Raw genomic sequence first — 19,557 nt, forward strand, 5'->3', positions numbered from 1 at the left:
TCTCCATATCATACTGCCCTGGCTTGTGTACCTAGACAGCTAGGCTGCAATATCCATGGTTAACTCCGACCGAGGGAGGCCTCACTTAATTACCTAAAGCTTAGACCATTTTTACGCAGTTCTAATCTCCTGTGTAGGGAGAAGCCCAAAGTTCACGTTTCTTGAAATGCCATTTGCTTCTGCAAGCCCGTGTTTTCCCTCACCATTTGCCTTCATTTAACCTGTACAGTTATACTGTATCCAACATACACATCACAGATATATTAATTATTGGTGATACTTATGCAGGATATTTTCAAGTTGTGCTTTTTAATGAAGTTCCCATGGGTGCATAATGGATATAGTTTGGCTGTTAAGTAGTGGTATTTAGCAATACCAAATTTACATTGAATCTAACAAACCCCAAACCGGAGATTGGAGGAACACTATCTGAAAGTCAAACACAAAAGAAATCAAAACAAAAAAAGGAAAGGAGAAACACACAATCGAGGAGTATAATAAAAATGATGTATTCAGGCAGAACTTAATAATTTGCAAAGGATCAGTGAAACAAAAAAAATGCATTCAGAAGTGGGGAGCTAACAGAAGAAAGCAAGGATTGAAGATGATGGTGAATTTTGTGTGCCAATTGATACAACTGACAATGACATGAATGACACATCAAAGTTGCTGGTGAACGCAGCAGGCCAGGCAGCATCTCTAGGAAGAGGTACAATCTCTTACTATCTCTTCTTTCAGTTAGTCCTGACGAAGGGTCTCGGCCCGAAACGTCAACTGTACCTGTTCCTAGAGATGCTGCCTGGCCCACTGTGTTCACCAGCAACTTTTATGTGTGTTGCTTGAATTTCCAGCATCTGCAGATTTCCTCATGTTTGCATTTTTAAAATGACATGAATGAGTACAGTTTATGATGGTTAGGAATCTGCCATTGGCAAGTCTGACCAAAGGCATTTATAACAGGATAGATTTTGTTGCATTGGGACTTCCCAGCACAGGTGCTAAATTTGTAGCTGCTTTAATCTCTCCCCCCTCCACTACACCCATGAAGTTGCTGGGAGTGAGCTCTGATAATAGGGGGATCTGTGAACATCAAGTGCAACAGTGATTAATAATGTGGTTGAAGAACTGAGAAATAAATAGATAAGGACGAATGGAGTGCCAACTAGAACCAATTAGCAGAGCAGGAAATGAAAAGCAAGGAAGGACAAATCAAGTGAGAGCAAAATAGAAAAAATTGTGGAAAAAAATCCCAAATTAAAAATGCAGCAGTCTGAACCTTCAATGAATGAAATCAACTGAGAGAATGGCACCCTATGCTTTTAATGCTTTTATTTCTGGCCTATGATGTTGTCTGGCTGCCATTAACAATTTTTATGTTGTTAATAATTATACTATTAATTACCACTTTCTTGCCAATTCAATGCATAAATGACTTGACACAGAGAGCTTCACAGCAATTCAGGTGCAAAAAGCATTTTTGTGAAATTATTAATGAGTGACTTAACCTATCCTATACAAGGAGGGATTTTTAAATTCATGAAGCCTCTTCTTCATCAATGTGCACAATGAAGACAATATCCATCATTGGCACAATTATTTTTTCTACAGGTCCTCAAACAAGCAGCTTAATGTAACTCTTCACAGGAATACGAATTTGTGCCCAATCAGGTAAACTGCAAAATCCATTCACCTCTTCACGTCTAGCGAAAAAAGGGGTGTTCTGATAATGTAGAATTGGAGGTACAGAAAGAAGTATCATAAATCTGGATATGGACTCAATCACAAACAGATACGTATTTTAACACTGCTGGTTCAATCCAAACAATTCCCTAGGGTTTCTTAGCTGCAATAATTTTAGACTAGTGCCTGACCTCACATTTACATATTCATTCTGCATGAAAACAAATTCGAGCTCTGCTTAAACTGTCAGGGAATGCATCTTAATCTGACTTTACTGAATGATGCTAGTAATTACTAAACAGGTATAACGATTTTACTTGACAAGCTTGAAGGTAGCAGATAAATTACTTTGTTTGTTTCTGGATTCACTTTTAATTATGAATACCATTTTCAGTGAATCAGCATCTGTTAATGTCACACTACCTGTAGCTCATAGTAATACTCAGGTGGTCACACTTTTCCAATGCCTTTTCCAGAAACAGTGCACATAGAGCATGGCAATAAAAGATCAAGATTCTTATGGCAATTAGACCAGCCTTCACTCTATATTTTCTGATTTATTTGCTTATGACACTTATTTAGGTAACAGATGGAAGTGCTCAATATCACAGCTTTCATCCATTTAACATTCAATTCACATCTAGTGATACAATCTCAGCCTCAGCCTTATCTTAGTCTCCCGCGTCGCTGCACCGAGCAGCATTTCTATTTTGTATACTTCACAGGCCGCTGAATTATTTGCAGAGAACAGTCCTTTGGGAAATAGATTGTGATTGCTGGGGCTCACTTCTAATCTTCTATAATGGGCATCAGCGAGAAAAGGTCTTTGACACCTTTCCCGATGCTGCGATCAGTCTGCGGTCTACCAGCCAGGCCGCTGGTGGCTGAAGCAGAAGCCGCAATCTTTGCAACACAGGCACCTTGCTCTGACATGGGATGTGATGACTCAGATTTCTCAATTACACACAGATACGTTGAGAGCAATTGCTCAATCACTCAACCTTCTAGTTTAAGCATGCTGTGTTTCATCTGGTGTCTGAGTTCTTCTCACTAGTACAATAAGTGCCAGCTTGTACTGCCTACTGTGTAATGTAATGTAAACAAGATTGATTTTCATTTTTTTCATTAAAAGACCATTGGTAAAACATTTTTACTGCTTGATGACATAATTCTGCCATTGTGATTTCAGTCTATTATCTCCTCTCTAATGAAGCAACAATGATGGATGGGTTATAAATGCATATACACAACTGGGGGTTCTGATAACACAGTGACCATATAAGAATCAGAGCAGCTTAGAATTATCACCTGGGGCAAATCTGAGAAGCATGTCTTAAACCACAGACTTAACCATTTTCAATGATTTTATTTTAACATATACATTTGTAGTTGCAAATGGAAAATGGAGTCCATTCTTAAGGATAAGGTTTCAAGGTACTTGGAGGCGAATGATAAAATAGGTCAAGTCCGCATGGTTTCCTCAAATCTGTTGGAATTCTTTGAGGAAATAACAGGCAGGATAGATAAAGCAGAGACAGTGGGTGTTGTTTACTTGGATTTTTTAGAAGGTTTTTGATAAGGTGCTACACGTGAAGCTGCTTAGCAAGATAGAGCCCATGGTATTACAGGAAAGATACTAGCATGGATAAAAGATTGGCTGACAGACAGGAGGCAAAGAATGGGAACAAAGGTGGCCTTTTCTGGGTGGCTTCCAGTGTCTAATGGTATTCTGCAGAAGTCGCTGTTGGGACTGCTTCATTTTATATTATATAATATACATTATTAAGAGTTTGAAGCGATTTGGCATGTCAACAAATACACTCAAAATCTTCTATAGTTGTACCATGGAGAGCATTCTGACAGGGTGCATAACTGTGGTATGGAGGGGCTGCTGCACAGGACCGAAAGAAGCTGCAGAAGGTTGTAAATCTAGTCAGCTCCATCTTGGGTACTAGCCTGCAAAGTACCCAGGACATGTTTAAGCAGCGGTGTCTCAGAAAGGCAGCGTCCATTATTGAAGACCTCCAGCACCCAGGCCATGCCCTTTCCTCACAGTCACTATCATTAGGAGGTGCAGAAGTCTGAAGGCACACACTCAGCGATTCAGGAACAGCTTCTCCCCCTCTGCCATCCGATTTCTGAATGGACTTCGAAGCTTTGGACACTACCTCACTTTTTTTTAAGTATACAGTATTTCTGATTTTGCACATTTTTAAATAATCTATTCAATAGATGTAATTGACTTACCTGTTTATTTATTATTATGTTTTATTTAATTTATTTTTTTTCTCTCTCTGCTAGATTATGTATTGAATTGAACTGCTGCTAAGTTTACAAATTTCACGTCACATGCCGGTGATAATAAACCTGATTCTGATGATGGAATTGATGGCTTTGTGGTGAAGTTTGCAGATGATACAAAGATAGGTGGTGGGGCAAATAGTGTTGAGGAAGCAGGGAGGCGGCAGAAGGACTTAGACAGATTGGGAGAATGGGCAAAGAAGTGGCAGGTGGAATAGAGTGTAGCAATGTGTATGGTCATGCACTTTGGTAGAAGGAATAAAGGCATAGACTATTTCCTAAATACAGAGAAAATTCAAAAATCAGAGGTGCAGAAGGTCTTGGGAGTCCTTGTGCAGGATTCCCCAAAGGTTAACTTGCAGGTTGAATCAGTCAGAAGGAAGGCAAGTGCAATGTCAGCATTCATTTTAGAAACTTTGAAATATATGAGCAATGATGTATTGCTGAAGCAGTGGTCAGACTGCACTTAGCAGTCTGGGCTCCTTATGAAAATATGTGCTGACATTGGAGAGGGTCCAGAGGTCACAAGATTCTGGGAATGAAAGGGTTACTGTATGTATGGGGAATATTTAATGGCTTTGGGCCTGTACTCATGGAGTTTAGAAGAAAAAGGGGAGGGGGGAATCTCATTGAAACCTATTGAATATTCAAAGGCCCAGGCACAGTGAATATGGAGAGGATGTTTCACAGAAACATAGAAACATAGAAGATAGGTGCAGGAGTAGGCCATTCGGCCCTTCAAGCCTGCACCGCCATTTATTATGATCATGGCTGATCATCCAACTCAGAACCCTGCACCAGCCTTCCCTCCATACCCCCTGATCCCCGTAGCCACAAGGGCCATATCTAACTCCCTCTTAAATATAGCCAATGAACTGGCCTCAACTGTTTCCTGTGGCAGAGAATTCCACAGATTCACCACTCTCTGTGTGAAGAAGTTTTTCCTCATCTCAGTCCTAAAAGGCTTCGCCCTTATCCTCAAACCGTGACCCCTCGTTCTGGACTTCCCCAACATCGGAAACAAGCTTCCTGCATCTAGCCTGTCCAATCCCTTTAGGATTTTATACGTTTCAATCAGATCCCCCCTCAATCTTCTAAATTCCAACGAGTACAAGCCTAGTTCATCCAGTCTTTCTTCATATGAAAGTCCTGCCATCCCAGGAATTAATCTGGTGAACCTTCTTTGTACTCCCTCTATGGCAAGGATGTCTTTCCTCAGATTAGGGGACCAAAACTGCACACAATACTCCAGGTGTGGTCTCACCAAGGCCTTGTACAACTGCAGTAGTACCTCCCTGCTCCTGTACTCGAATCCTCTCGCTATAAATGCCAGCATACCATTTGCCTTTTTCACCGACTGCTGTACCTGCATGCCCACTTTCAATGACTGGTGTATAATGACACCCAGGTCTCGTTGCACCTCCCCTTTTCCTAATCGGCCACCATTCAGATAATAATCTGTTTTCCTATTTTTGCCACCAAAGTGGGTAACTTCACATTTATCCACATTAAATTGCATCTGCCATGAATTTGCCCACTCACCCAACCTATCCAAGTCACCCTGCATCCTCTTAGCATCCTCCTCACAGCTAACACTGCCGCCCAGCTTCGTGTCATCCGCAAATTTGGAGATGCTGCATTTAATTCCCTCATCCAAGTTTCCTGTAATAGGGGAGTCTAGGACCAGAGGGCACTGCCTCAGCATAGAGGGGTGACCAATTAAAACAGAGATGAAAAGGAATTTCTTTAGTAGTGAGTGGTGAATCTGTGGAATTTATTAACACGGATGACTGTGGTAGCCAAGTCATTGAAAAAAGTAGAGATAGATAGGAGTCTGGTTAGTCGGGGCATCAAAGGTTACATGGGGAAGACAGGAGTGTGGATTGAGAGGGTTAATAAGTCAGCTATGATGCAGACTCAATGTGCCAAATGGCCTAATTCTACTTCTAGGTCTTATGATCTTATGGCCTAACTTTATGAAGGCATATTTATTCTGCATTGTTCTTTTGGAGAGATGGAGATTAATGAGACCTCTGTTTATTTATTGGACATTTTACTATATGTGAGAAAAAGAAAATTGATTTCACCCATTTTTATTGAGCTTACTAGGTCCAACAGCTGAACTGGAGGAGTTACCAAAAATGTTGTGAAATTAGAATATCCTCGCTTTGAAAAATTAGTTTGAACCTTTTAATGAAGCACTACCTACATTTTCACAATTGGTAGCCACGACCTCCATTTCTAACGGCTCTTCGGGCCAGCACACTTACAGTGACATATCGAAAGTAACCACTGTGGAGATGAGGGAAAGCTGGCTGATGGGGTGGACAGTTGGGTCAAATATTGGCACTGACCTTAATCAGTGCAGTAATCAATGTGGCCATTGTACTGCCTGCATGTAGATGTGAAGGAAAAGAAATGGCAGAAGGGAGGCAATGAAGACCCATCTCCAACACACAGACTGGGTCAATTATGCTCCATATGGTAGGGTTAACAGTATTGCGCCATAGGTCTTGTGCTTTTCTCCCAAGTTATCAGTGTGTTCATGCACAAATCTGTACTCCATGCAAGCAGGTATTATTTTTCTAATGCATTGACGTCCCTGGCGGGCAAGGGGCGGAAATTCATAACATACAAATTTAGTAAAACGTAAAGACAACATTCAGGTGACTTTCATTAACTCAACACATGAATCAATATTTTCAGGGTAATCCATGTTGAACTGCATACTAACAATGTGTATCAAAAGTTGAGGCCTGTGACCCAATTTCTGTCAATAACTATGGATGCCAATGATTTTAGTGGAATCGGCAATGGCATTCAGGCAAATTGCAACCAGGAGTATGCTGCACAGTTTCCTAATGTACAGTTTTGTACTTCATTACGAAATGGGCATGGGAACCTCAAAACAAGAGCAAATTCTCTTTTATGCCTTATTTATACACTAAAATGGGGGCTACCACAGTCACTTCATCTGGAACCAAAGCCACAGATGAGGGCTGATGTGGGATTCATCGATGGTGTGTGGCTGGATGGACAAATTGAGGGGTTCGTAACTGGTTGTAAAATTAGTGAAAAATGAACAATGAAAAATCAGCAGCTTGTTTTATTCCTAATATTCTGAAATCAAAAGAAAATAGTTATGGTGCAAAATGGAACACTTAATTACTTTCTTCCATTTTGTACTTTGTCAAAGGCTAAAAAGAGAGAAATAGCTGGAGAAAGCAAAGCTAACTATATCATCAACAAGATAAGGTTTAAGATTTGTTGCAGGATTCAGTGTTCACACTTTGCCATTCGGCATGCTTATGCACAATTTGTACTGAAGTCAATCACTTGTTAATAGTAACAAATAAGAAGCATGAAATTTAGGAGAAAAACTGCAAGAAGTTGTAGGAGATGTACGGCAGATGGTGCAAAGTGTGGCAAATTCTCAGTGAGTCAAGAACAAAACGATATGGGGAGTACAAGAGTGCAGGAGTTGATGCTTTGGAGGCTGAGAGTCGTTATAGGTGCAAAAAGGGAATTCTTACACTATCTACATCTTGTACATTGGGACCTCTGTCTCAGACTGTCATCTACCTGATATATGGCAAATAACAGAAAACGCAGCAATGCCAAACCCTTTGGAGCCAGGATCCAACTAAAGATGTCAATATTACAAATTTCTTTTTAAAACATTCTCTTCTTCACAAACAGAGATTTCAACCACCACTTCCTCTCTCTTCCTGGATGGTCACAGTTCTGGAGGCCGTACCTTTTCGAACACTTTATGAAGGACCCTCTGAAACACTCTCAGCAGAAAGGAATTCCCTTTCTTGGTCCATGCTCATTGTATGTATGTCTTTGTGAAGGAACAAGAAAGCTTGCAATCCTGCACCACCTTTCATAACCCTAAGGTTCTCTAAAATGTTTCACTGTCCTTTGAAGAGCATTCAATGCCCTAATGTAGAGAAAATAATGTACTTTGTGTGCTGTAATGACCAAGCTTCCACTAAAAACAAATAGTAATGCACTGAATGGACTAAACCCAAAAAATGAATAGACCTATTCTGTGGCTGACAGGATCAGTGATTCTGCCATTGAGAAAGTGCAGCGTTCTGACAACACACATCAACGTTGCTGGTGAACGCAGCAAGCCAGGCAGCATCTCTAGGAAGAGGTACAGTCGATGTTTCGGCCCGAAACGTCGACTGTACCTCTTCCTAGAGATGCTGCCTAGCCTGCTGTGTTCACCAGCAACTTAGATATGTGTTGCTTGAATTTCCAGCATCTGCAGAATTCCTCGTCAAGCATTCTGATGCTACTTTGGTCTAATGAGGGTTGATGTGCTAAATATTTTAGCATTTAACAATATTTTACAAAGGTACATCAGGAGTTTGCCCTAATATTACATTTCCAAGACTGTACTATTTAAATAACATGAAGGTTTGATGCCACAGTTAAAAATGAAATGCTGAGGGATGAAGGGATAATTCTCCTTTCTGATCTGAAATAGTTTTCACTGAACATCAACTCCTTGGTTTAACAAAACAGAAATCAATAGCAGCAGGTTGATAGAAACTTGAATCATTTGATGCTTTGCCACACCATCATCAAGGCAGTCAAGCGTGATGCATTTAGTTCATACAGCAGTTACTGCACCCAATATGCCTTGTCATCAGGGGAAAATTACATTGGACAGAGAAGGCAATCAACTATAATCAAAAAATGACTGCCTCAGCTGCTTAGTGAAGCATTTAGGAATGATACCCATGAAGCAGAAAAGACCTTTACTTTGTCCCAAAGACTTCACCACACAAAGTAGATCAGTTCTCAGAGCTCCTTATGTCTGCTTGCAATCTTGAATGTTGGACATCAAGCAAAACAGAAGCCATTTCTGAACTTTACCACATAGCTAATGTACTGTAAGTGCATCTGAGTTACAGACAGTCTATGGTTGTCAACCTGGATTGAGAATGATTGACTTCCTTTTGGTTTTGTGGATTCTGCTACTGAGGTCAACCTGGGAATTAGAGACCCTTCTCCAGAAAAGGTAGGCAGAGGACTGGTGCTGCGGCTGCTGATTGGCTTGTAAGATAGTTAGCTGCTACCACCACTCCAACACAGTATAGACTTCACTTAATACATGCTGCACTGAGTTGACTTCGTTCCATGCATCCTAAAACACTGAATATTTCAGCATCCTCTGTTTTTTCATATTCTCTGCAATTTTTATTTTCTATTTCTGATACTGCATTTCCCTTCCCAACACATTTCCAGACACCTTCAACTGTTTTCATGCTCCTGACACATACACTCATTAGCTTCCTTGGGAATGAACCTGAAAAACAAACTTTTTAAAGAACAGTCTCTATCTTCCTTTCATCTACTTGTCGCTCTTTCAGGTCATCACACTGACTGAAAAGATACTGAATGATCTTATCCATTTGAAGATAAGTTCCACCCGAAAGCACAAAAGGCTGGATCATTACATCATCCTTCCCTTCATCTCCGACCTGTGTTGCATAGCCAATTTACTCCATATCTGCATTTCTGCCTCAAATGTCTGATACTTCTGAAATCCCAGCCACACAATGAAGTGCATGCTGTAGAGAGCTACATTGCACACAGTTATGATGACAGTGGCCTGAAACTGCATGGGTCATGTTTGGCCAGTGACTTTCTCTATTTCTGGTCCTGCCTCTAAATTATTCCACATGAATTAGTGTGAAATTGCATGGCAGGATGGCCTAGCCACCATTATCTACTGCCAGTCAATTTCAGGCCACTGTCATCATAGATGTGTCCAATGTAGCTCTCTACAACATGTGCTTTATCATGTGGTCAGGATTTCAGAAACATCAGACATTTGAGCCAGAAATGCATTTACACTTAGCTACACAACACATGCTCCTTATTAGTGTTAACAGTCCAGATTATAAACGCAAACACGAGGAAATCTGCAGGTTCTGGAATTTCAAGTAACACATATAAAAGTTGCTGGTGAACGCAGCAGGCCAGGCAGTATCTCTAGGAAGAGGTAACGTCGACGTTTCGGGCCGAGACCCTTCGTCAGGACTAACTGAAGGAAGAGCTAGTAAGAGATCGGAAAGTGGGAGGGGGAGGGGGAGATCCAAAATGATAGGAGAAGACAGGAGGGGGAGGGATGGAGCTAACAGCTGGAAAGTTGACTGGCAAAAGGGATATGAGAGGATCATGGGACAGGAGGTAGGGGAGAAAGAAAAGGGGGAGGGGAGAAGCCCAGCGGATGGGTAAGGGGTATAGTGAGAGGGATAGAGGGAGAAAAAGGAGAGAGAGAAAAAGAATGTGTGTGTGTATATAAATAAATAAATAACGGATGGGGTACGAGGGGGAGGTGGGGCATTAGCGGAAGTTAGAGAAGTCGATGTTCATGCCATCAGGTTGGAGGCTACCCAGACGGAATATAAGGTGTCGTTCCTCCAACCTGAGTGTGGCTCCATCTTTACAGTAGAGGAGGCCGTGGATAGACATGTCAGAATGGGAGTGGGATGTGGAATTAAAATGTGTGGCCACTGGGAGATCCTGCTTTCTCTGGTGGACAGAGCGCAAAATATGCAGCCACACATTTTAATTGTGGGGGGGGAGGGGGAGGGAACAGCACTACACAGGATCGGATAAAGCTGATGAAAGTTGCGCATTCTGCCAGATCCATCTTGGGCGTTAATCTTCACAGCATTGGTGACACCTTCAGAAAGGCAGCATCCATCATCAAGAGTCCCCATCATCCAGGACATGCCCTCTTCCCATTATTACCATCAAGAGAGCAGTACAAGAGCCTGAAGAAAATCACTATATGTTTAAGGAACATCTTCTTCCCCTCCACCATCAGATTCTGAATGGACAATGAAACCATGAACACTACTTCACTTTTTTTAACCTCTCTTTTTGCACTACCCATTTAGGAAAATATAGAAACAGAGAAAATCTACAGCACATTACAGGCCCTTTGGCCCACTATGTTGTGCTGACCATGTAACCTACTCTAGAAACTGCCAGAATTTCCCTACTGCACAGCCCACAATTTTACTAAGCTCCATGTACCCATCAAAGAGTCTCTTAAAAGACCCTCTAGTATCTGCCTCTAGCGGATTATTTTTCAATTTATTTTTAATACACACTTCTCATTGTAATGTACAATTTTTATTACATATTTTAATGTACGTTGTTATGTCGTCCCTGATCTGGATTGTTATGTAATCTCCAATTACAGGATCCCACTGATTGTACGCTCACAGCTGTTGACTGCTTATTATCACATTATTAGGCAATTACCTTCCATCATCAGGGTGGCCATTTTATATCGTTTGTACATTTCAGTCAGTTAGAATCAATTTGTTGGAAGTCGAGGGAGTCTTCATCAGTGTTTGAATCTACCATTCATGAGAACGCCAAGAAGGACTGTCTTTTTATACTGGCTATCTGCATACTGTAATGCAATGTTGTAAAACAAAACCACATTCAACTGCAGCTATACTGGGACTGGAGTTATCTGTCTGTCTAGTTTGAGAAACAGGGAAACTCTTATGCAAGGGCAGAATAACACTAAACAACATATTTCACAGTACATGCCAGTGATATTAAACTTGATTCTGATTCACTTCTCTACCTCCATCACATATAACCACTCCCCATAACAGATCCCCACCAACTCCAGCCAATGCTACAAACTCAACCCTCCCTCCACAGAGACCGGTGCTGGAAGCCTTGCAGTTTGTCATATTCATTAGTCACTTTGATGTCAATACAGAAGGTACAATAAGTATGCAGTTTACATGAAAATTGATGTTGTTGACTGTGAAGAGGGTAGTCTTAGGTTTATATCATATTGATTAGTTATTTGGACAGGATAATGACAGATCAGATTTAATCTTGATAAGTATTTGATGATCCATTTTGAAGTAGGGTGAGTGAGGGTAGGATGTATATACCATGAAGATTCAGAGCTTGGAAGTACTGAGGATCAAAGGGATCTTGGAGTACGGCCAAAGATCCCTGAAGATATTAGCACAGTTAGGGTGGTGAAGACGGTATGCAGATGCATCTCTCTATTTATAATGCTATAATAATCCCTTTTAGCAGTAACATCATGAGCACTTTTGTTCCTGGCACCAAGTGTGGTACCTACTACTACATATGAAGACTTTGATGGAGCAGACAAGCACAAAGCACCAGAGAGCAGAGAAATGTCTTCACAGCCAATGGAACATTGAGGAACTTAGTGGCAATTTCCACAGGACCTTGTGCATCCCTACTTTGCAGCACGGAAGTACTAATTTGTTCCAGTCACAGACTTATACAGTGATGCTACATGGAGCTTAGGAAAATAGAGGGCTATGGGTAACTCTAGGTCATTTCTAAAGTAAGTACGTGTTTGACACAGCTTTGTGGGCCGAAGGGCCTGTATTGTGTTGTGGGTTTTCTATGTTTCCACTGAAGTTCAGCAGCAGTTACCTGCCATGCAGCAGCTGCTGTCGCAGCAATAATCTGGAACACAGGGACCAGCTGAAATCCATCGGATATAAGCATCTTGGGGAATGCATGATTAATTATTGACTTCGGTATCGGATGCACTTGGCTTTTATGTGTAAACTGGATTTGAAGGACTTATTTTGCAGTGGTCTTATTTGTTATTGTGGGCATTTTGTGGTAACAAGAGGCATCTCCAGCAGTCTCACTCGACTGCCCAAGGTTATCCTTGCCTTACCGTGACTTCTACAGTCGCAAAGGATAGGTAGCAAATTTTGCAAATTACCCATTGAAGCAGCACAGGAAGAAGTAAGGATGGGAGTGTGTCTTCACAGCCTTGTAGTATTGAAACAAGGATTAACGGGAATGATGAGCTCAAACTGTCAGTACTCACACTAGTGTCAAACACTGACTTAAGCCTTGATCTGACGATGCTACATACTTCCAGTGAATATTCAGAGTACAGAGACTGACAGTCTTATTAATATGGCATCTAGCAAGACTTATACTGCAGCTGTCTGTAAAGACTAGCTGCATCAATTTGGACTTTAACGGCATGTGCAATTTCCAATAAATGGTGGTAATGTGTTGAACTTTTCCTTTACTAAATTTTGATATTGCTCACATACATTAAAGAGCACTCACCTTAGCTAGAACGATGTATAAATGAATCACCCTGGAATAAAGTTTCAAATTGAATAGGCTTCGTGCACAAATTCCACCCATCTACACTCACTTTTTCTTCACTGCGAGCTATTTCCCTCTAAATTCTCTTCTCTTGAATGCTATTCAAACAATGATTTTTTCCCCTAAATTCTTACCTACTGTCATTTTTGTTATATGTTTTAATGTGGATAGAGACTTCATCTTCCTGTCACATCAGACAGCTGCAAATGCTACCATTTTCTTCATCGTTGTCAATGTGATCCAAATCTCCACTGAATTGCAGCAGCACTGACTGTAAAATGTTACTGACTCATTTTATTACAAAATACCACAGTTCACCTTACATGTTTCTTTGAGGAAAGTATATTATATTGGGCTGAAATTTTGTTACTGTCATTACACAGATACTGCTGCTATTTTGTCTGTCAAACTGGAAGGCAAAAATAATTGTTTCACTATTCTTAAGATTTTTCTATCTATTTTTTCCAACTCTCCACATACCAATGCTCTTCTACTTGAATGGAAAGCTGAGAACAGACTGTTAAAGAATGGATCTATTTGGTTTGGGAGTCGCACATAATTGAAGTTTAGGATTTTCGTCTGAGCTGTAGCCATGTTTTTCCTTCCTGTCCCTCAGTCAAATTGTAATATTGAAGGTATTAATTCAAGTAAGCTACCGGATAAGTTACACCATACAAACTCCATTTTTCACTGCCAAACTCTGAAGAAATCAGATGTTATGAACTACCATTGGTATTGGCTCCTCAAGATTCAGGTACAAATTAAATCAACAGAACTGAATACGAAGTAGTCAAATGCAACTGGCATGCATATAATTAATGCCAGTGACCCGAGAGAAATTCTTCATCTTTAGTTCAACAAAAATGACCTAGGATTACATTTCACTGGATTAATGGCTATTGATACTCATTTACTACCTTCACCACTCAGTATGGAAGTGAGGCACATTAATCATTTGGTTATGGGTTTAATGCATAGAGTTATTAGAGTATTCAACATATTGAGCCTGCTTTGCATGCTTATGCTGAATAGCAGATCTCTCCGGTACATTGGCAGAAATAATGCTTGGCCTGGAGAAGAAACCAGCTGGGGTACTTGATCCCAGAAGACATGGACTGATCTACATAATTTTTGTCAAATTCCATTTAAGAAAGTCTTAAACTAAGCAGTTTAATGATTTTGCTAAACTAATGTTCACCAGGGACTATACCTAACAGCTTTATAGATACAGTAATAAAGATTTCTATTGAACTCATTGATCATAATGTTCATTTGAGGTGTTAATTCATATTTTGCCTTTATCAACACTGAAGCCTGTATGCTCCACCCTTACATAACACTTAACTTTTTCAAAGGAACTGAATATTTATCAAGAAGTGAAATCACTTGCAGTCCTATGGGAAAATGGAAGGGCAGAATAACTCATCTGTTCAAAGAGACTAGATAGACATGATGGCTTCACCACTGCTTTTCTACAACTCTGTGAAATGAATGTAGCCAGTGCATTTCCAGCTGTAGCTGGTCTTTTCTTCATCATATTATCATTGGTGGATTCACAGAAATATATTTCCTTCTTCATTCTTCAGTTATTCCTCCACCCCCACCCCCCATGGTGTCACTCATATTCCCAGATCAGATTCCTCAAGTTTTCTGGAGTCACCAAACCTTGCTTTGCTATTATTCCCATCTCCTGATGTACAATATCCAGTTCTGGATCAATAGTAACTTACTCCAGCTCTTGACTGACAACATTCACTAAGTCTCTGTTATCACCGATTTCATTCTTTCTCAAGGTCACTGTGTTAGGCTGTTCATAATATTCTGCACTTTTTTTTGTTAATTTCATATCTTCTTCATTGATCACTTAGATTCAGCTCCATAAAATTGTCCACATCTGTCACCATTTCTTTGTCCCTGAATGTTTATACGTCTTTGTCTCATCACTCACTATGCTATTACCACTGACCTCTCATATGCTCCTCTGGTCAAGAAATATGGATCTGTGTTTGTTTATCCACCTTTACCTTCCAAACAACCATCAGCCATGATATCAACTAGGAATATTAAAATTGTTATTTCTTTTCTTGTGTATAATTTCAATGGCCATTCCTGTCTAATCTCTGCAAACCCCACCCATCAGTTCCCTTCATTCAAACTACAGGCAGTCCCCGGGTGATGACAGAGTACTATTGATGAGAACTGTTCATAACTGAGAATGGGGAAAAGCTGTCTGGGAAAGGATCACAGAAAGAGGTGAGATAGGAAAGTGAGAAGGGGCAGGAAGACTGACCACCAGCCAACCTCACTGATTTACTGAATGAGTTCAGTCTGTTCAATGCTCCCAACATTGCTCAGCTTGAGGGGGCCTGAAATTGTTGCAGCTTGTTGGTGTGGTGGGGTGTGGGTGGTGAGGCATGCATATGTGCCCATTCTTATCTGGTAGATGATGCCTCAATTAGAAAGCAACCACTAAATCCATCCTCATCCATCCTACCAGTCTCCACAAAATTTGTATGGACTGTCCATAACCCAGAGTAAACCTACATTCAGTCCTGATAAAGGGTCTCAGCCTCATGCATGTTACTATTTATGGCATCTGCAGAATCCCTTGTACCTATGTTCTTTTGCCATCCACCCATCTTCCCTTTGCTTCACTATATCATCTAACATCATCGGTTTTAGGGAGGAAATTCTAGCCTCTGTTCACCTTGGTCCAGTGACTAGTGGTTTTCCTCAGGGGTCAGTACTGGGACCACATTCACATTGTTTGCCAATGACTTGGATAATGGAATTGATGGCTTTGTGGCAAAGTTTGTGGATGATACAAAGATAAGTGGAGCAGTAGGTAGTGCCAAGGAAGCAATGTGATTGCAGGAGGACCTAGACAAATTGGAAGAATGGGCTAAAAAAGTGGCCAATGGAATACCGTGTTGGGAAATATATGATAATGCGTTTTGGTAAAAGGAACAATAGTGTGGACTATTATCTAAATAGGGAGAAGCTTCAATCATCAGAGGTGCAGATAGACTTGGAAGTCCTTGAGCAAGACTCCCAAAAGATTAATTTTCAGGTTGAATCTGTGATAAAGAAGGCAAATGAAATGTTGGCATTTATTTCAAGGGGAGTAGAATATAAAAGCAAGGAGATAATACTAAGATAGTAGTCAGGCCGCACTTGGGAGAGTTGTCAAAAGTTTTCGGACCCATATCTCAGAAAGGATGTGTTGTCATTGAAGAGGTTCACGAGGATGATTCTAGAAACAAAGGAGTTAACATATGAGGAGCGTTTGGCAGCTTTGGGCTTGTACTCACAGGAATTTAGAAGAATGGGGAGGGAGCGATCTTATTGAAACCTACCAAATGTTGAAAGGACTAGATAGGGTGTGGAAAGGATGCTTCCCATGGTGGGAGTATCCAGAACTAGAGGGCATGGCCTCAAAATTGAGGGACAAACTTTCAGGACAGAGGCAAGGAAGAATATTTTTAGCCAGGCAGTAGTGAATCTGTAGTGTAGCCATCGACTGCGGTGGAGGCCAAGTCCGTGGGTATACTTAAGGCGGAAGTCGATCGTTTCCTGGTTGGTCAGGGCATCAAAGGATATGGCGAGAAGGCAGGTGTATGGGGTTGAGTGGGATCTGGGATCAGCCATGATGGAATGGCGGAACAGACTCAATGGGCTGAATGGCCTGATTCTGCTCCCATGTCTTATGGGCTCTCACAGTCACATATTGTCATGCTGGATGTTTCAACTTAACCTCTTCATTCTTTCTTAACAGTAGTACATAGAACCCACTTATTTAACCAATCTTTCTGACATTCATCTTAATAGTTCCCTTTCTGACTTAGCACTTTGTATTCTGAGGTCTATTTATAATAATCCTTAGGATTACTTTTGCTTAAAAGTGCCACATATGTTATTGAATCAAATGAAAGGAAAATAGCATAAAATATGAAATAACCAACACAGTGAAATTTACATTTACCACATACATTTTACAGTTGAGAGCAATTGTATCCAATAGGTTCAATGGATAATCAGAAAACTAAATGTTCTATAGAAAAGACTTCTCATCAGTGCTTTCTAGTTTGGACATGATTCAACATGCACCCTTCTTGGTTTGACTTGTTGATAATGACATGTTCTTGATTATATCACATTCTGATCATTTGCATCTGCTAAGTAATGACAACATTCAAGCACAAAGGCTTGAATGATCAGAAACAAGACCCAGTTCTGGCTTTGATATTGATGAATTTCAGTGAGTTTCAATCAGATCTGGATTGAGAAAGGTAATTTTTGTTTGTCTGTAATGATAAATGCTTGTGATGTAGAATATATTATGGATTACTGGCTTTCCATTTTAGCCCTCCCCAGATCCATCATTTCATATTTCTCTGCGTTACCTTCCAGTTGACATGCTCAGTACATTTCACTAAACTGACTTTCTTCCAAGAACTATTCATCACCACCTTTTCCTCGCACTAATCCCATATCGTCTGCAAACATTATCAAGCCTTGCCCTGTATCTGAGTCAAAAGCATTTATACACATTGAAATGAAAATGTAAAGTGCCCTTGGGGAATGGAACTGTGCATCCCACCTTCAGAGAAAACCCATCCAGGTTACCCACATTTAGTTAGCATGTTACAGGATTTGCAATGTTTTCAGTGGTACATCAATGGTCAGTGTTTGAAGGCAGTGTAGTCAATTGTCAGTGACTTTAGCATCAGTAGCAAACATTTACAGATTCTTGATAACATAACAAGGTGCAGAGGAATCTTTGTTCTCCTAGTCCACAATAACTACACAAGATATAGGAGCAGAATTAGGCCATTTGGCCCTTTGAGTCTGCTTTGCCATTCAATCATGGCTGATCCTCTTTTTCTCCCCCCCCCAACTCCCTGGCTTTCTCCCTGTAACCTCTGATGCGGTATCCAATCAAGAACCTGTCATGCTCTGCCTTAAATAGACCCAACGACCTGGCGTCTACAACTGCCGGTGGTAGCAAATTCCACATGTTCACCACCCCATGGCTAACGGAATTTCTCCGCAACTCTGTTTTTAATGGACACCCCTCTGTCCTGAGGCTGTGCCCTCTTGTCCTAGACTACCCCACCATGGGAAATATCCTTTCCACATCTACTCTGTCTAGGCCTTTCAACATTCGAAAGGTTTCAATAAGATACCCTCCCCAATCCTTCAAACTTCCAACAAGTACAGACCCAGAGCTATCAAATGTTCCTCATGTGACAATCCTTTCATTCCTGGAATTGACCTTATGAACCTCCTCTGAACCTTCTCCAATGCCAGCTCATCTTTTCTTAGATAAGGAGCCCAGAACTGTTCACAATTCTCAAGGTGAGGCTTCACCAGTGCCTTATAAAGCCTCAGCATCACATCCCTGCACTTCTTTTCTGGGCCTTTTGAAATGAATGCTAGCATTGCATTTGCCTTCCTCAGCACAACTCAACCTGCAAGTTAACCTTCAGAGTATTCTGTACAAGGACTTCCAAGTCCCTGTGCATCTCAGATTTTCTCCCCATTTAGAAATAGTCTGCACATTTATTTCTACTACCAAAGTGCATGACCATGCACCTTCCAACATTGTATTTCATTTGCCACTGGCTTGCCCACTCTCCTAATCTGTCTAAGTCCTTCTGCAGCCTTCCTGTTTCCTCAACACTACCTGCCCCTTTACCAATCTTCATATCATCTGCAAACTTGGCAACAAAGCCATCTATTCCATCATCTAAATCATTGACATACAGCATAAAAAGAAGCGATCCCAACATCAACCCCTGTAGAACACCACTAAGTCATTGGCAGCCAACCAGAAAAGGATCTATTAATTCCCTCTCGCTGCCTCCTACCAGATGCTCTAACCAGATAAGAGAACCTTCGATTGCACAAAGTAATGTTTCCTTTTTCCAACCAAATGACCCATTAGGTCTAGGCCTTTTAGCATAAGTTGGGATAAATATTATGTTGTGGGCCAGATATCAGCAGGAATTTAATGATAAGAAAATCAAACTCAATTCAATTCATTTGATTGCAATAATGGATTTAAATAGCAGTAACAAATGGACAGTGCCAAAGCATTGCACCATTCAATTCATTTGAAGTTATTACAAAAAACTGTTTCAATATAAAACTGCCCAGAAAATATATCATCAGTCACTGTCAGAGCTGTTGTTTCCTGCTCATTTCACCTGAGACAGATAACAGCCAATTTCACAGCACTGGATCAAGCAAGTCTTTAAAAACAAAAGATTGTTTAATCTTGGAGCTCATTATATTATTTAACTGCTCTTTGAAAATGATATTTCAACCTAAGGTTCAATGAGCATTTACAATCAGGCTTCAAATTAAGAAATAATAAGACGTGCATCATTACTGCTT

At 40.7% G+C, this 19,557-nt stretch overlaps 1 protein-coding gene across 4 annotated transcripts in view; it reads right to left on the reverse strand.

Annotated features, from left to right (window-relative positions):
* Window positions 1–19,557, reverse strand: part of ndst3 (N-deacetylase/N-sulfotransferase (heparan glucosaminyl) 3) — a 1,028,434-nt gene that overhangs the window by 439,568 nt on the left and 569,309 nt on the right. The gene's annotated exons all lie outside the window — the stretch shown is intronic.

Source organism: Mobula hypostoma, chromosome 3, assembly GCF_963921235.1.
Source record: "Mobula hypostoma chromosome 3, sMobHyp1.1, whole genome shotgun sequence".
NCBI classification, from domain to species: domain Eukaryota; kingdom Metazoa; phylum Chordata; class Chondrichthyes; order Myliobatiformes; family Myliobatidae; genus Mobula; species Mobula hypostoma.